This window comes from Biomphalaria glabrata, chromosome 14 (genome assembly GCF_947242115.1).
Source record: "Biomphalaria glabrata chromosome 14, xgBioGlab47.1, whole genome shotgun sequence".
Lineage (NCBI taxonomy): Eukaryota > Metazoa > Mollusca > Gastropoda > Planorbidae > Biomphalaria > Biomphalaria glabrata.
The window spans coordinates 29,444,757-29,463,434 of NC_074724.1; the positions used below are offsets into that span (position 1 = coordinate 29,444,757).

General features: G+C 37.0%; 1 protein-coding gene across 4 annotated transcripts in view; it reads left to right on the forward strand.

The window, feature by feature from the left end:
- The window catches only part of LOC106065868 (pleckstrin homology-like domain family B member 1), a 255,809-nt gene that overhangs the window by 38,124 nt on the left and 199,007 nt on the right, over window positions 1-18,678 (forward strand). The window contains exon 1 of one of the 4 annotated variants that reach the window (XM_056011280.1): window positions 2,499-2,581. The exons of the other annotated variants lie outside the window; for them this stretch is intronic. The gene's annotated coding sequence lies outside the window, so the exon portion shown is untranslated. Of the gene's footprint in view, window positions 1-2,498; window positions 2,582-18,678 lie in introns of those variants that run through there. 4 annotated transcript variants of the gene reach the window in all.

Sequence of the window (18,678 nt, forward strand, 5' to 3'; positions counted from 1 at the left end):
TTCAAATAATATTTAAAACTCTAAGTAGCTTGAGTATATTAATATAGGAAATCATCACTCCTTTGAGTTCCTCATGGAACATAGGGCCTCGACAAAAACACGCCACTCTCCACGGTCTCTTGCTAGCTTTTTGATGGTGTCCCTGCTCTTCCCGTTCTTCTCTGCTTCTTCAAGTACACTGCGTCGCCATGTTCTTTTTGGTCTTCCTCTGCGTCTTGTTCCCTGGGGGTTCCACTCTAAGGCCTACCTAGCTCTGTTGCTGGTATCTTTTCTAAGGGTGTGACCAATCCATCTCCACTTCCTCTCTAAGATCTGCACATCTATATTTTTCTGTCCACTCATCTCTTACAGTTTGGTGTTTTCTACTTTGTCATACCAGTGTATTTTTAGGATATTTCTCAGGCATCTGTTGATGAAGGTTTGTATTTTTTTTTTGTTGTGGCTTCAGTTGTTCTCCATGTTTCAGAACCATACAGTAGGACAGCCTTGACATTAGAGTTAAAGATTCTTATTTTAGTCTTCTTAGAGATGTGAGGGGATTTCCAGGTTGGTTTTAGCTGTGTAAATGTCTGACGTGCTAGATTTATACGGCGTTTAATGTCTTCATCTGATAGGAAATGATGGTAAGCAATGTGTTTTACAAAGTAAATGAGAATGAAGGGGGGAAAAAAGACCAATAAAGAAGCCAATAGCCCCCTCCCCCCACCCCCCCAAAAAAAAAAAGAGGCAGAGCCCCAAAAAAAAAAAGAGGCAGAGCCCCAAAAAAAAAAAGAGGCAGAGCCCCAAAAAAAAAAGAGGCAGAGCCCCAAAAAAAGAGGCAACAGCACAAGGATTTCTAGGATGTAAAACAGCTCGACAACTGATGTCAAAAAGCTAAAAACAGCTGAGGTAACCTTACAAAATGATAATTGAGGTACATTGTTTAACCCTATTCAAACTTTTTTCTTTTGTGTCATAAAATAATGTGTATATCATTGGCAACTAGAGCTCTAAGGACGGATCTCTTCCCCTTTAGATAAGTCTTTTTTTATAATAAAAAAAACACGAAATTGTAACATTTTGCATATTGTGTTAGTTTGTTAACTATGTAGCTTCGAGCCTCCGTTGAAAATCACTGAGACAGCATTGGTTTAAGACGTCTGTAAGGGAACTCGGGGTGCTGAGTTCCTTACTACATACATATGGCTCGATGATCTAGGGTATGATTCTCACATGCAGACCTTAACATGCGTAAATGTTACAAAATATCACTCAACGAAGGAGTATAAAATTAGTATTTATTTACAGTCAACAGCAAGTGCACATATAATAATTGAATGCATAGTCATTAATAACTGAGATACTAAAACGTGCCCAACTGACATACTACGGGGCGCTTAGACTAGATTCATTGAACAAAAGGCTATCAATGCCATACATACTATTACTCACAAATAGTCAGTTCTCATACATAACAATGAATAGAAAATATAAGTTATAAACATCTCCTTACGCTAGGCATAAAACTGGTAAATACAACACAAGCACCCTACTCAGACCAGGTCAGCTCTCCAACTGCTAGACTGACCGCTAGAAAACCTTATTGCCCCCTCCCCCCTTGAAAATCCCGTGATAAAAACAATTCACACACCAACCAATAAAATAAACAAACACACACACAATCTCACATCTTACACACCCCCGCTCTTGACAACGTCTTCTTTTTGATTTACATTGCACTGTCACTATAACACAAAGTCCCATATAAAATGTGATAAAAGGAACCGCTGCTAAGAAGATCAGTTCGAACATGTCGATAGAATATTCAATACAGATCTATCATGAAATATGAATTCCTAACAAATAATTGTGTATATGTAATCGAACAGTGCCATACGTTTCTGAAGAAATAATAATCTTATTAAAATATGTAAATAAAGCTAATGATTCTTTCATTCATACGCAAACTCATTCACTATTTAAAATTATTCCCACACCAGTTTTGCCAAGGGCAGCAATAGGTGGCAAAAAAAACGTTTCTCAGAAAAAGGCCGATAACTGAACTTTCTTCTCGCTCATTGTGAATTACCTCTCTTTACAAGCCACCTTTTGAAAACATTTTCTGCTCATACTTATCTTGCTAACGGGGCTTTGAGTAAACTACCAACCAATTCTCTTTGCTCCCTCTACCTACCTCTACCCCTCCCACACTCTCCCCTTCCAGGTACCCCTGGAACTGTAAAAGCATGCTGCTCTCTGCTAACGTGCGTGCTCCGCCCTGACCGTGAGAAACGGATGAAAAACATCAGAGCTCTAGAACTTATGGCTAGTCTAGAATTCGATGCGTACTCATAGAAACACACATACACATTTCATTCGCGTGTATGTACTCACGCGCACGGGGCGCTTGTGTGTACATATGTGTGTATGTTTGATTATGCACGACACATACACACATAGCCGCTGTGTTGTGCTTATTAAGCAGTTTGCCCGTTTGTTTATTTTATTCTAATTGGATACTAATTGTGAACTCATTGATGAAAAAAAACTGTTTTTCTTTTTTTTTTTAAATTTCTATTCGGTGTTGAACTTTGAAAGTGGTGTAAGTTTTGTCAATAGGTCAAACTGTTAGTTGGCTATAGTCAAAATCATGAAAATATAGATATAGGTCTGTGCTGTAACTGTGAAACAATTATAACTTATTTCCTCGATAATTAAAAACAAGTATTTCTGAATTACTGGATTTCATACCTAGATATAGATCAAATGTATTTTATATTTAGCGTGAATATTGCATAATAGTACTTTAGATATTTCTGATCATACCTCAAGGCTATCCAATTTTGTTTCGTTTCATAAAACTTTAGTTTCTTATTGCAAAATAAGGAGAATCCTAGTTTTTAAATTGTTTTGAAAGATTTTCTGGAGGCAGGTGACTTAAGGCTGCTGTGGTGAATGGTTAACCAGGGTGTCAGGTGGCGAGCACAACGGCCAACTGCCTTAATATTCTCCAGTTATTGGCAGATACTTGCTATTACATGTTTTCTCAAGGGCCTCTTAGATATTACATATTTTCTTAAGGGCCTCTCAGATATTACATGATTTCTTAAGGGCCTCTCAGATATTACATGTTTTCTTAAGGGCCTCTCAGATATTACATGTTTTCTTAAGGGCCTCTCAGATATTACATGTTTTCTTAAGGGCCTCTCAGATATTACGTTTTCTTAAGGGCCTCTCAGATATTACATGTTTTCTTAAGGGCCTCTCAGATATTACATGTTTTCTTAAGGGCCTCTCAGATATTACATGTTTTCTTAAGGGCCTCTCAGATATTACGTTTTCTTAAGGGCCTCTCAGATATTACATGTTTTCTTAAGGGCTTCTCAGATATTACATGTTTTCTTAAGGGCCTCTCAGATATTACATGTTTTCTTAAGGGCCTCTCAGATATTCAAAAATAAAAAATCGAAACCTTTACCGTAACACACCCCCTCAATCTCCTAAAGTTTGGTTTAATATCTTTGTCCTAACAAAAAACAATTTTGTTTTGCATATAAATCATACAACATATATATATATATATATATGGATTTTTTCCCCTTATTACATTCTGACACGCTTTGTTCTCCCACTTCCGTTTCTACGATCAAATTGAAATTTCGGATAATAATTCAAAGTTGATAACAATACTTGAATCAATCCAATAATTAACCAAGTAGTTAACCATTTAGTACTAATTAATTAATTTTTTGTTATGTAGCAGAAAGGGAGCTTAACCCTGTAATTTTCAGATAAATGACAGTAACTAGCGGCTATTTCCACTAACATAAGCTTTGATTTTAATAGTATTGTTTTATGCTGGTAAAATCGCCAATTACATCTTTTGTGCTGGTAAAATCGCCAATTACATCTTTTGTGCTGGTAAAATCGCCAATTACAACTTTTATGCTGGTAAAAACACCAATTACATCTTTTATACTGGTAAAATCGCCAATTACATCTTTTATACTGGTAAAAACACCTTGTCAATTCAACCAATAACTGCATCTTCCATTTAATTCCCAGACCGGGTAAACCCATTTCACACTGGACTCTTGCTCGCGTGAAGATCAATTAGCTGTAATTACGGGTGCGTTTCCTTAGCTACCGGCCCAGCGTGTGCTCTCATCCTTCTCCAGATGTTGTCACTTCCGGTTTCCCGTATTCACTAGTAAACACTGGAGCTACAGTTTACCAAAATGTATGAGTCGAATGGTCTCGTGACGTGGCAGACATGTCAATGGATTGGTCGTGTGACTGAATAGCATAGATCGCTTGGCTACTTATAAAGGGGGCTTGAGTTCGAAACCCGTCTCGAGGAAGATTGTTTTTGCTTAGTGACTAAGGTCAACACTACTACTGGTCCACAAAGGAGATTGGACCCTAACGCACCGAGTATGCTATAAGCATGATAGATGCGCTATAGTATACAAAACCAGTTTAAAACAAGCAAATATAGAAAAAAAAAACTTTTAAAATCTTATCTGAGGAAAAACTCTCAATACTGTAAGATTTATCTCCTTAGTTTCTCTTTTTTTCATTAACAAACTAAATTAATTAATGACCAATATCTCATTAAATAATTGGTTAACTTTTTGATTGATTCATGTTTTTATGCGAAATGGGAGAAACATCGTGTTCAAACAGATAGAGCTGATATAAACCTTGTAATAAAGAGCATAACATTGTTAGATAGACTTTATTCAACATGATATATAGACGCTAGGATGGAGGAAGGGTCGGACTGCCCCCTTAAACATTGTGTTGACGTGTATTTTTTATTTCGAAAATGACCTCGATGATCAGAATGTTTAGGATGGGTTTTTTAAAAAAATCTATAAACTTCTTTTTCGCTTGGCATGAGATTCTTGATTTTTCTCCCGAAGATATCAAGGTTCTTAAGTGATATTATATCAATTCTTTTTTAACTTTAATTTGATTCTTTCGTTTAATTTTAGTTTTATTTCTTTACTTAAATTTTTTATTTTCTTTTTTTACTTTGTTTTTTCTTTACACCTGCTAAAAGCTCCCTTTCCCTTTTCTTACTATTTGTGACTTAATTGTATTATTCAGTCTAATATTTCTATCCTTACAGAGTCATGAGAGATTTATCAGCGACAATTGTTGATTTATTTCTTCCTGGTTCAATAAACTTATTCTTGGTGTTTGTTTATTGGTTTTTTGTTTTTTTTTGCTTTTTTTTTTTTTGGGCGGGGGGGGGGGAGGCCTAAAATCTATGTATTTTCTCTCAGCCTTGACTCCTAGCATTGCCAATCATGTTACCTGTTTGTAGCGCTGTCTACCACTTGATACCCTTCTCCTACTGTAAACTTGTATATTTGGACTAGTGTTTTTTTTATAACAAAGCTTATATTAACTCTGTCTGTCTGTCTCTCTGTCTGTCTGTCTGGCAAAAAGTTTATACACGTGATTTCTCCCACATCCAAACTCGGATCAAGCTGAAATTTTGCGAAATTATTTCTTTTACCTGACAACACAAGAATCAATGAAAAAAAATTAAACAATTAATTGATGCTAATTAATTACTTTGTTTGGTATCTCGAACAAGGGAAAGAAATTGTACTTGACTAAATGTGGTGGTGTAAGCTGAATTAGTCATCGTCTGAGTCTTGGTTGGTGAACACAAATCTGATAAATAGGTCGAGACTATAGAAACAATAGATAGCTACACAATCTTCCATGTTCATAAGCTCTCCACTAGAAGAATGGTTACCGTAGTGGATTGAGAAGCTTAAGAAGGCTTGACCCATAAGCCTGAATTCAGGTCATACGTTCCTCGTATTTTTTACTTTTATAAATTTGTAAAAAAAATGTTTAGTCTAGATATATTAAACTAATTAATACAAGTAGGCCTACGCTAAATATAAGCTTTTTTTTTTTTTTTAAAGTATTGTTAATATATTTTCTTGTTAGTGTTTAGTTATTTACATTGGAGTCTTTCAAACTGTCCCTTCGATCAAACAGATTACATATTTCTTACTCTCAGGTGGCCGAATAATAGAGCGCTCGGCTTCCTAATCGAGAGGTCCTGAGTTCATCAATCACGGTGATGACTAGTATTGTTCACTTTCGGTATAATTAGGACGTTTACGGGTCCAACCAACTCTAATTTTCACCTGGCATTAATTAGAGAACGTAAGGGCGGTAGGGTAGCCGGTAGGTCATTTTTCTGACCACATGACACTCTCGCATACTCTTCTTTATTTCTTTAACTATATTTTATTGCTTAAAGAATGTAATCTCTATCTTAAAAATCAAAACATTAACAAAGATCCTATTGCTTTGATTAAATTAAGCAGTTTAATTATCTAGACCTGCTGCTTGCTATGACCTGAAGGTTGTTTATACACCTGATGGTTGCTTTGACCTGAAAGCTGTTTATATACCTGATGGTTGCTTTGACCTGAAAGTTGCCTAGTTCTAAACTCTGCCTATTTATCCCACATTCGTTTAGATTTGATCTACGATGAAAGAATCATTAAAAGGAAAGAGAAGCTGTCGTTAATTAAAACCAAAAATTGAAGTCCAAAAAGGGGGATACACTTTTTTTTCAAACGTCTTTGTGACCTTTTTTTTTTACATCTACTGTAAATCTTTTAATTCTCCGACACTTGGGTTCAATGAATGAGTTAATGTAAACATTTTAAAAGTTATCTAAGTCAAATTTTAAAAGTCGAAAGCGGTCATTGCGTGAATAAACTATAGCAGAAACAGACAAAATAATAAATCTAAAGCATCTAGTAAAACTGTAATGGAAACATATCTACTTTTCTTATAAATTACAGACGCATCTACAAAAGGGAAGATAATTACGTCCTACTAGTTAATATATTCATCCATTTAATCTGAGACTTAAAGTCCATGTTCTAATGGCACTAGGGAAGAAGGAGCACTTGTACGAATCTATCCTAGCATACGGATTAGGAAGATTTCCTTTTTCTTTGTGTCTCGCTGAGTTTTTAAATTAATTTTTTGTTTTATATATGTAGGTTAGGGTTTGTTTACGGTTTGTTTTTGCTAGTTGACTGGTCAGTCTTTTTTCACGAAGAGTCTCTAATTGTAATGATTTTACTTATAGTGCTACTCTAGTCAAATGTACGTATTCATTTTTTATGAATCTTATGGCTCATTCTTGCGTTTAAAACTAAAGTGGAGCTAATAAGTCAAACAGGCATTGCGATGGAATTAAAATAAAAACTGAAATATCTGTGGAAAAGAAGACAACAATTTCATTCGTTACAAGAGCTAAACATTCCTTGTACAGTTGTTTCTCAACGAGTTTTCTCTGGACTAGTCATTAGCAACTCTTTTTTATCTCTACATGGTATGAGCTCAAAGATTTGGGATTCTAAAATCTGTTTCTTTCATCTTACAATGTTTCTTTATTTCACACGTCAATAATGAGACCATCAGTTGTTGAGACATGCCATTAGCTCTTGAGACAGACAATCAGTTGTTGAGACATACCAACAGTTGTTGAGACAGGCCTTCAGTTATCAAGACAGACCATCAGTTGTCGAAACAGACCATTTGTTGTCAAGACAGAGCATCAGCTCTTATGACAGACCATCAGTTGTTGAGACAGAGCACCAGTTGTTGAGACAGAGCATCAGTTGTTGAGACAGAGCATCAGTTGTTGAGACAGAGCATCAGTTGTTGAGACAGAGCATCAGTTGTTGAGACAGAGCATCAGTTGTTGAGACAGAGCATCAGTTGTTGAGACAGCATCAGTTGTTGAGACAGAGCATCAGTTGTTGAGACAGACCACCAGTTGTTGAGACAGACCATCAGTTGTTGAGACAGACCTATCAGTTGTTGAGACAGACGTATCAGTTGTTGAGACAGACCTATCAGTTGTTGAGACAGACCATCAGTTGTTGAGACAGACCATGAGTTGTTGAGACAGACCTATCAGTTGTTGAGACAGACGTATCAGTTGTTGAGACAGACCTATCAGTTGTTGAGACAGACCTATCAGTTGTTGAGACAAAACAACAGTTGTTGAGACAGACCTATCAGTTGTTGAGACAGACCTATCAGTTGTTGAGACAATACAACAGTTGTTGAGACAGATCAACATTCAGAACAAAACCACACATTTTCTCTTCTTGTATAATGTATGGCTCCATAACATCTTCCCCTAACTACATGATAATGGCTACAAAAACAACTTAATAAAAAGTCATTATAAAGACATAATGCACTTCACAGCCAATCTTTTTTCTAGCAAAACATCAAACTTGAGTTCGTCAAAAAAAAATGCTTCTTTCTATTCTGATAACGCAACATGTTGAAATGTGTGCAGGCAGAGTGGGGAAATATGACATGGCCAAACCAGAGATTTATAGAGAGAGAGAGAAAGAGAGGAAGAGAGCCAGACACACAGTCAGACAGACAGACAGATAGATAGATAGATAGATAGATAGATAGATTGATAGATAGATAGATAGATAGATAGATAGATAGATAGATAGATAGATAGATAGATAGATAGATAGAGAGATAGATAGATAGATAGATAGATAGATGATAGATGAAGAAAACAACTCTAAGATGAGAACTGTACAGTAAACTTTGTCAATAAAACACTTCAGAGCTCGTTACATTCAGTTTTCTAATTTCCTGTGAATAATGTTTGGACTTAGTTTGTAGTGATTGTTATTTAGTAGTTAAGATAACTTGGGAGATTTCTGTAGCATTTTTTCAAGGTGGTGTGTTTGTACAAGTGTGAGTAAGTGTGTGTGTTGCTATTTTTATTTAAAAAATGTATTGATAGTTTTGCGTACAAATGCTTATCTGATGATTTGCGCTAGAAGGGATGTCGTATGAATCATGTTTAAAAAATTTTGGTTCAATGATCTTTGGATTAGTGTCACGTGATTACCTTCAAAGACAAACTACTAAAACATGCTTTACGTCTTTTGGCTTGGCAGGTTGGAATTACTCTCTCTCTCTCTCTTTCTTTCTCTCCCTCTCTCTCTCTCTCTCTCTCTCTTTGTCTCTCTCTCTTTCTCTCTCTCTCTTTCTCTCTTTTCTTCGCCACTATGTTTGTATTACTTTCTTTGTCCCTCTCTACATCACTCTCATTCTCTCTTTCACTTTCTTCTATGTCTCTTTCACACTCTTTTTTTTTTACTCTTTGTAACTCTCACTCTTTTTACTAAGCCTATATCAACTCACTCTGTCTGTCTGTCTGGTAAAAAGTTTGTACACGTTATGTCTCCCACACCCAATCTCGGATTAAGTTGAAACTTTGCACAATTATTTCTTTTAACTGACAACACAAAACTCAATAAATTTTTTTTACCAATTAGTTAATTAACTATTGGTAATTAATTATTTTGGTATGGTATCTAGAACAAGGGAAAGAAATTGTACATGACTAAACTTTGTGGTGTAAGCTTAATTAGTCCCCTTTATAGGTCGCCGCTTGAAAGTAAGTTTGGAACAAACAATAGGAACCTATTTAATCCTCTGTATTCATAAGCTTTTCACTAGCAGAGTGGTTAGAATGTCGGCTTGGGAGGCTTGAGCCATGAGTTCGAATTCACGTCATTTGCAATTTTTTTTTTTAAATAAATGCTTTAAATAAGTGATTATGGTAAAATTCAGATATCTATTTCTCTCCCCCCCCCCTTTCCCGATTTTGCCAACTGGTCCAGATAATAGTCCAGATTAGTGATAAGTATTATGACGCATTCATCGCATTGAGAAATCTAAAAGCATGAAATAGCTCTAAACAAAAACAATTTGTAAACATATTTCTAATCGCACATATGTACTGTTGTTGGTTTAGATCTATTACAAATTTAATGACATAGCTGATCCAAACTAATTGATACATAACACTTCGTACAAGCTTTGTTTTGTTTTGTTTTTTTAATAAGGTTTGTTTTTCGTTTCCTTGTTTTTTGTGTGAAAACAAAAAAGGAAATAAATCTGTATTTTCTCTCATTGAACACCCCTCCCCCCATCTTCTCCCACTGACACACACGCCGTCGCCCGTACCTGCTGAAATCACGCCCACTGGCGTATCAGGATAGCTTGACCCGCTTTGACCTCCGGTAGCCCGCTAGGTTGTTAGCCGATGGTCGATTGTTTAAGTGAGGAAGCCCAAGACTAGTCCAAGACTACTGTTGTACGTTGTATATTGTTCTAGCCCAGTGCTGCACTACTTATATCAATTCTCTATGTCTGTCTGTCTGTCTGTCTGTCTGGTAAAAAGGATGTACAAGTAATTTCTCCCACACCATCTCTCTGATCTAGTTGATATTTAGCACAATTATTTAGCACAATTATTTAGCACAATTATTTAGCACAATTATTTAGCACAATTATTCATTGGCGTAGACAATATTTGAATCAATAAAAAAAAATAACCAGTTAGTTAATGAATTACTGGTAATAAATTTTGCTGTTTGATACCAGCAAGGAAAATTAATTCTTCAGTATTCACAGATATTGCTAAATATTTAGGCTTTTGTCCCCTTAGATAATTGTACACCTTATTTCTACCACACGCATTTTCGGATCAAGACTTTCAACTATTATTAATGGTACCTAACAGAACACGAATCAATTGAAAAATTAACCAATTAGTCAATGAATTATTGGAAATAAATTATTATTTAGCTTGAAAGCGAATAAGAAAAAAAACTTCTACATTATTGAGATAAATAGTTGTAAGTGAAGAGTTCTTCCCCTTAGGTAAACTATTTTTTTATATTTTATATTTTGCTTGTTTTTGGGATGGGGGCACTATAACTTTCAGACACGCGTATCGTGGCGCCTTAATCGTAAATCGCTATTCCAGTCCAGGAAATTTATTCTTTGCGAGGGTCGGATATGTCTTCATTTTGCAATGTTAGCAGAGGTCTAGGGTTGGATATTGCCCCAGGTCCATAGTTTGGCCTTCACTGTTTCAGAATGTGTAGATAGCTATCATTACATCAACCAAGAGCCCGAAACTCTTTCACATCAACTGAGACCAAGGGTTTGAACAGTGGACCATTGTGACGAAACTTACAAACGCATGCTAGTAATGACAGGATAGGAAATAAACCTACATGTATGTAACCCTGCTGGACCAATTAAAACAGAGACTTTTCAGTCTTTAATAATGATAGGAGCAGAAAATGATCTTGTTTTAAATCCATAAATTTAAAATATGTAATATATATCAGTTATGAACGCTAAGACACTAGCGAAGTACTGCACACATCTGTCTCTCTCCTACCTCGCTTTCTTTCCTTCTCTCTCCTCCTCTCTCTCCCTCTCTCTCCCCCCTCTCTCTCCCCCCTCTCTCTCCCCCCTCTCTCTCCCCCTCTCTCCCCCTATCTCTCGCCCTCTCTCGCCCTCTCTCTCCCTCTCTCCCCCTCTCTCTCTCTCTTATTTTTACCTCTCCTTGCCTGGGCACACAATTAACGGAAACGTTTTACGCCTATTCGTTCTGTCATTCTCCCAGAGAACGAACTGACTCACTCTCCGCAATTAGAAAGTTTGGCTGAGGTGGGTAGGGAAAGGCGAGTGGTCAATTAGTATTTGAGGGGGTGAGCAACCCTACCTGAGTAACATTTTACCTACGTTTTGTGCACGGGGTTTGTAACCTTCAAAACTAGAAAGATAATTGCTGCAGCAGTGACTCAGTCGCGTAATGTTCTCTTCAAGTCTCAAATCTAGAGTTTTTAAAACTGCGGAGTATCATCTTAGAGAGGTCCATTGTTCGGACGGTGCGAGGTGAAAGGGTGGAAATCAGGGGCGTAGCTAGGAATTTTCCATCGTTCGGGAGCCCGGGGGGGGGGCGGGGCTTGACCTTTTTGGGGGCTTCTGCATTTTGCGTAATATTTAATTTTTAACATTAAAAAAAACTAATTTAGGGCCTACCTCAAATGGGGCCCCGGGGGGATTTTCAAATTCCCCCCCCCCCAACCTAGCCACGCCTCTGCGGGGAATACGTTTAATTTATTGATGGGCTAAAAACTTCTGTTCCTTAATAAATCCAAATGAGAATAAATGAATTAAAATGAACATTACATTTTGTATTATCCAATGTTCAATAATGATAATAGTTAAATCAAGAAACTGCACTTCATAATTTAATTGGACTGTCTAGAATGAATTCCGTGATTGACTCAAACAGTACAGTCCTGGGAAGAACAAGAATAATATTTTTTTTAAAAGTGCTTTAAAAAAAATACAAGTCATATATGAAACGTAGTTGTATCTATTTAGTTTGGATCAGTTCCTGTTTGTAATAGATTTGTACATTTGTAATAGATTTAGACTAACAATAATACACCTGTGCGATTAGAAATATTTTTACCAATTTTTTTTTGGTTAGGGTTACCGTAATCGCTTTTTAAATGGTTTTTTTTTTTTAAAGTTGAACGACCTGAATTCAAATTCGTGGGCTCAAGCTTCCGCGTGCTAACACAATAACCTCTATGCCAGCGAAGTGCTTATGAAAATAGAAGGTTGTATTGCTGTTTATTGTCAGTTTCAAACTTAAAAGCGGCGACTTATTTCACTCTGCATATATAAAGGGACTAATTCAGTCTATACCACCAAATTAGCTAAATACAATGTCTGTCCCTTGTTCGCCACCACAAACAAAAATTAAACACCATTAGATCTTTAGGGCGCCTCAGAGTCCACCCAGCTCCAATACGCACCTGACAAAAGTTGGGGAAACGTAAAAGTGGTTTTTCGTTGTGCTGGTCACATGACACCCTCGTTGACCGTCGGCCACAGAAAAAGATGACCTCTACATCATCTGCTCTATAGACCACTAGGGTATCAGAAAAAGGAACTAGCTTACTACCAATTACATTTATAATTAGCTATAATTAGCTATTTTTTTCGTTTGTATTGATTCCCTTTTTATCAGATTCAACAGTGCACAATTTCACCTTGTTCCGAGATTAGGTATGGGAAAAATAATGTTTACCAGACGCACAGACAGACAGACAGACTGAGTAAATATAAGCTTTGTAAAAAGAAGACGTTTCAGTACGTCTCCGCTTACGCGACTCTACTCGACTTTCTCACGTCGAATTTGTCCTGTACCGTCCTGCATACTACTGTTGATGAGCTTTTCTTGACAAAAACAGGGGCTTCTACCATCAGGTCTAGTTGATGATGATTGCGTTCACTACAAACTTATATTTTATTGCAACTCTTGTTTTAGCTCCGTCTGTCTGGCAGCATTCTTTTAAACGTTCCTTTGTCCCACTTCACGTTTTCGAATCAAGTTGAAACTTCGCATAATTATTCAATGTCGATGACAACATAATAAAACAGTTGACCAATTATTAATTCATCATCATCATCATCATTCGTTTGGGTTCCTTATGGAACATAGAGCCTCGACAAAAACACGCCACTCTCCACGGTCTCTTGCTAGTTTTTTAATAACTTCCCAGCTCTTCCCGGTCCTCTCGGCTTCTTCTAGTACACTGCGTCGTTAATTAGTGGTAATTACATTAATTTTGTTTTATATAGAAAAGGGGAAATAGTTTTGCAGTATTGAGACATGTCAGTAAATGTAAATTTCTTTCCCTTATATCTATTTAGTTTCAAGTATTTTTGTTAATGGTTTGCTTGTTTTAGCCTTGAATATCTCTGGCATTTTAGTCTCGGATGAATAGTGTGCTCTAGAAGCCAGGGGAACGTACTCCGCAGTTTAAAATGTAAGAAAACACTTGAGGCCAGGGCTGACCAAGGGTGGCGCCACGTAATTTGTTTCTTCTTTCAGAAAGATATTAATTATCCCATTAGGAAATGTTTTCATACCTGGCGGACAATCTAACATCAGCTTGTTGTGTGTATCTGGTGTACAAATGAAAGGAATTGTTATGAAACGTCATCAGAAAGTAATGTCCATTTTCATTGGTACTTAAGGCACTGTTGAATTATATTTCTAATGATCGTCTGTTTGTAACTTTTGTTTCGTTGGCAATTTTGAAGTTCCATTTTAGCGTCCTTGACATTGTCTTGTTTATCGTAAAAATCCTCAAGCACAGCCTGCTTCTACTCGAAGTTAAATGGAAAGAAATTTAGGGCATTCACTTACCAACCAGCCAGGAGAGAAATATTTTTTAAAATTTTAGTATGGTTGCGAGCCTTTTATTATATGTACTGCGAATCCACATTGTTAAATAGTACATTACTCATACATAGACGAGTTTACTGAGTTATTAGCCATATTAGTTTTTTTTTTAGAATTACGCATTCTGTCATTTTTTTTTAGTAATATGTTAACACTGTTAGGCTCGGTTCATGCCTTGGCATGTTCGCAATGAATTCACAAAGGTTTCCGTCTAGTTAACAATAAAGTTCAGTGTCACTTTTAGTGTGTTCTTTGTGGCAAGGGAAATAACCAAAATAATTTTTTTTGGGGGGGGGGGGGAGGGGGGGTGGTAGGAGGCGCAAATACGCAACCTTTTAATTAATTAATTACAGTGCTTTGTTTTGTAAAAAAAAAAAAATAGGTGCCGGTACTCAGTGATGGATTGCCAAACTTTTAACTACTAATAAATTGAAAATAAACGTTAAAATACAAGAAAAGTAATAATTTTCTCCCATCACATTAAAAAAAAAGGTGCCGGTACGCCGTACCGGTGCGTACCGTCATAAAAAAAACACTGATTAATTGTAATTATTTAAAAAAAAAAGAATGAAAAAAATAGGTGATTTGGGGATAAGTTGGCTTTTTGGGGGGGGGGAGGGGGGAGTAAAAGTAAAATAAAATTTTAATACATAATATGTAAGGTGTTTCAGACTCTCAGCAAAGAAAAAAAAAATAAAGTCTTTAAAATTCACTGCATACACTTTTACAATCAAGAAAGATTATGATATCAATGGTCATTCCAATGTGATCTTATACAGCCTGGACGAATTGATACCACTTTTCGCCCCTCACATGTCCACCTTGTACAGAAGATTGTGCTTGTTGATAGCTTGCACGTTCGAGGCATATTCTATAGCTAATGCCCAGGCATTCATCTCATTTCTATGAGTTGATCCATAGATCTAGTACCTTGACTACTGAAGGAGTCCTAACTTAAGTCTTCTGATATTCGTGCTGAAAATATTTAAATCTGCTTCTTTACATGCATGTCTTACAAAACAGATGAGTCAAGGTTGGCTCCTTGTTTGAGAAGGGAGGTATCGAGTTCGTGTTTACAAAAAAAAAAAACAAAAAAAAAACTTTCTTTGTAATGTGGGTTTTTTTTATTCTTTCGGTGCTAAAGTTTGTCAATGCTCGTAGAACTCAGCTATTCTTTGTAGATCTATGCTAGATATCTTCTAGTTTGGGGAATGTTAAAACAAGTCGGGAATGTCCCTTAAAACTTAACGAATCGAATGTCAAAAAGCAGCTAATGAATAATTGCAAAAATACTTTTACCTGCGTCAAAAAAGACAACAACACCTAAACTCTCTCTTGTTTATGAATATATATCATAATATGTCATATAGATACATAACTAGTTCCACATAAATCGAGCCTCATTTTGGACATTTTTTATTCTTATGTTCGTTGTAGAATGAAAGTTGAATTGTTTAAATTGCCAATCAGGCGACTTATTGCGAGCAAGCACCGTAAGTGTATATAGGTGTGTTTATTTTGTTCCTAATAAAGACATCAAAGTCCTATAATAATAGTACTGATTGTGTGAATGTGAAACATTTTGATCAGTTATTTAAATATGTATATATCACGTAGTATTCTCACATTTCTGTCTCTAGTTTTCATTTGCTTCACTAATTTATTTTATTTAATTGAGACGGTGTACTTATCTATCTCAAATTTGAAGTGGTGACTTTATTCAATAAAATATGGACCTATTAACTCCCTTTATTTGCAAATATATATACTCAAATTATTCTGTTTACCTCCCCTGGCTTCACTGTATGTTTGGAAAAACTATTGCACTAAAAACACCCCAAAGATCGGTACAGCGGTAAAGTCTATAAATAGTTCTCTCGTGATTCTACTGCCTATAGTTGAAGCTGCCAATTTAATTCTTTTTTTTTTCTTTCTTATCGGCGCAGCGTCTGGAATAAAGTATCTTTGAATTTTGAGCTCTAGGAGTTGTCTCTCTTTCAACAAACTTTAAGATCCTGGTAGCTTAGAGGTTCCCACACTTTGTGAGCACTGAGCGATTCTCAACGCATCATTCAGCTGTACCTTGTGTTATGGAATGTGTGTGTGTGCGTCGTGAGAGGGCTTGTGATTCTGATGTAACTTTTAGGAAGATTGATACAGTTGACAGCATAAAATGGGTAAATGGAAATCGAGTGGGAAATACAGAAGAGAATATCTCCTAATATAATAGAAAGGAGGAGGTTCGGTGGCTGAGCGGTAAAACGCTTGTCTTCCGAGCCAAGGTCCGTGGTTCGAATCCTGGTGAAGACTGGGATTTTTAATTTCGGGATCTTCGGGCGCCTCCACCCAGCTCTGATGGGTACCTGACATTAGTTGGGGAAAAGTAAAGGCGGTTGGTCGTTGTGCTGGCCACATGACACCCTCGTTAACCGTAGGCCACAGAAACAGATGACCTTTACATCATCTGCCCTATAGACCACAAGGTCTGAAAGGGGAACTTTAATCTTTTGTTTTATAATTGAAAAGACTTACTTCATCATCATCATCATCAAACTCCATTAGAGTGAGGGCTTGAAAGGCTCAAATCCTCTCTTGCAAAAGCACTGGACAGAAACCCTTCTGTCTTGCGTAGTGCATAAATGTCGCCATACAGGTCGAGAAATTTGGGTTTCCCAGACCTGTCGAGACGGAGATCAGCAAGTCTGGGGCAGTCAAACAGAATATGAGGCACGGTTTCCTCTTCTTCCCCGCAACGGGGTCACCGTGAATCAAAATTTGGCCATAGCCGCGAGAAATATGAGCCAACAGGACAGTGGCCTGTCCTGCACTGTGCTATAATAGCTTGCTCAGGCCTGGACTGCCTCCACCACGGGAAGTGCGGTCAGGGCGCCTCATGCGCTCCCAGACTCATCGGGCTTTTTGGGACTTGTCCCAGCACTCAAACCACTTTTCCATTTCTGTTTTTTTTTTTGTATTATAGCCAGGGCTTGATGAAAGCTTACAGCCTTTTGTTTTATAATTGAAAAGACTTATTTAGACTTAGGTCTTCCCGTGCCGTTCGGCAGTCTCCACAAAAATCTGTCACTGGCAATGTCTGAAACCTCTTCCCACCTGGTGTCCACTGTTCTGACGTCCTCCATGAAGGTGTGTTGCCAAGTTATACGAGGACGTCCCTGTTTGCGCTTTCCTCGTATTGGCCTCCATGTCATCGCAACTCTTGGTATGCGTAGTTCATTTTGTCGAAGAACATGTCCCTCAAACCTCATGCGACGCTCTGTCACAACCTCACTAAGTGTTCGACTCCCAGTTCGGCATAGGATCTCCTTGTTTGAGACCCGATCTGTGTAACAGACTCCCAAAATCCGTCTCAGACATTTTTGTTAAGCCACATTTAGTCTTTTCTCAATTTTGACTAATGACTTCCATGTCTCACATGCATATGTTGCTTTTGGGATGACGATTGTGTTGAGAAGGTGTATTTTTGTCTCGAGTCCAATGGCTTGGCTTGTCCAAATAGGCTGCAGCCTTTAGAAAATGCTCCCTACCTTTCTTATTCGGCACGCTACATCATGGTAGGCATACCCGTCATTTGTTATGATGCTGCCAAGGTACGTGAACTTGTCCAGCTCTTCAAGCTTTGACTCGCCAAGTCTGACGGGGGCACCCTTTGCCTTATATCCCACTCGCAAAATTGAAAAGAGAGGGGGGAATACAGAAGATCACGTGTTATCAAAGAAAAATTGTTTCAATTATTTGACATCCTGTAATTTGGTTTTTAGTTTCATTGTTCCCAACATTGCTAATTGAAAGTTCTATAAACAGAGACATATAGATCTATGTCTTGGACTATAAACAGAGACATATAGATCTTTGTCTTGGACTATAAACAGAGACATATAGATCTACGTCTAGGACTATAAACAGAGACATATAGATCTATGTCTTGGACTATAAACAGAGACATATAGATCTATGTCTAGGACTATAAACAGAGACATATAGATCTACGTCTAGGACTATAAACAGAGACATATAGATCTATGTCTTGGACTATAAACAGAGACATATAGATCTTTGTCTTGGACTATAAACAAAGACCTATAGATCTATGTCTAGGACTATAAACAGAGACATATAGATCTACGTCTAGGACTATAAACAGAGACATATAGATCTATGTCTTGGACTATAAACAGAGACATATAGATCTTTGTCTTGGACTATAAACAGAGACCTATAGATCTATGTCTAGGGCTATAAACAGAGACATATAGATCTACGTCTAGGACTATAAACAGAGACATATAGATCTTTGTCTTGGACTATAAACAGAGACATATAGATCTTTGTCTTGGACTATAAACAGAGACCTATAGATCTATGTCTAGGACTATAAACAGAGACCTATAGATCTATGTCTAGGACTATAAACAGAGACATATAGATCTATGTCTAGGACTATAAACAGAGACATATAGATCTATGTCTAGGACTATAAACAGAGACCTATAGATCTATGTCTAGGACTATAA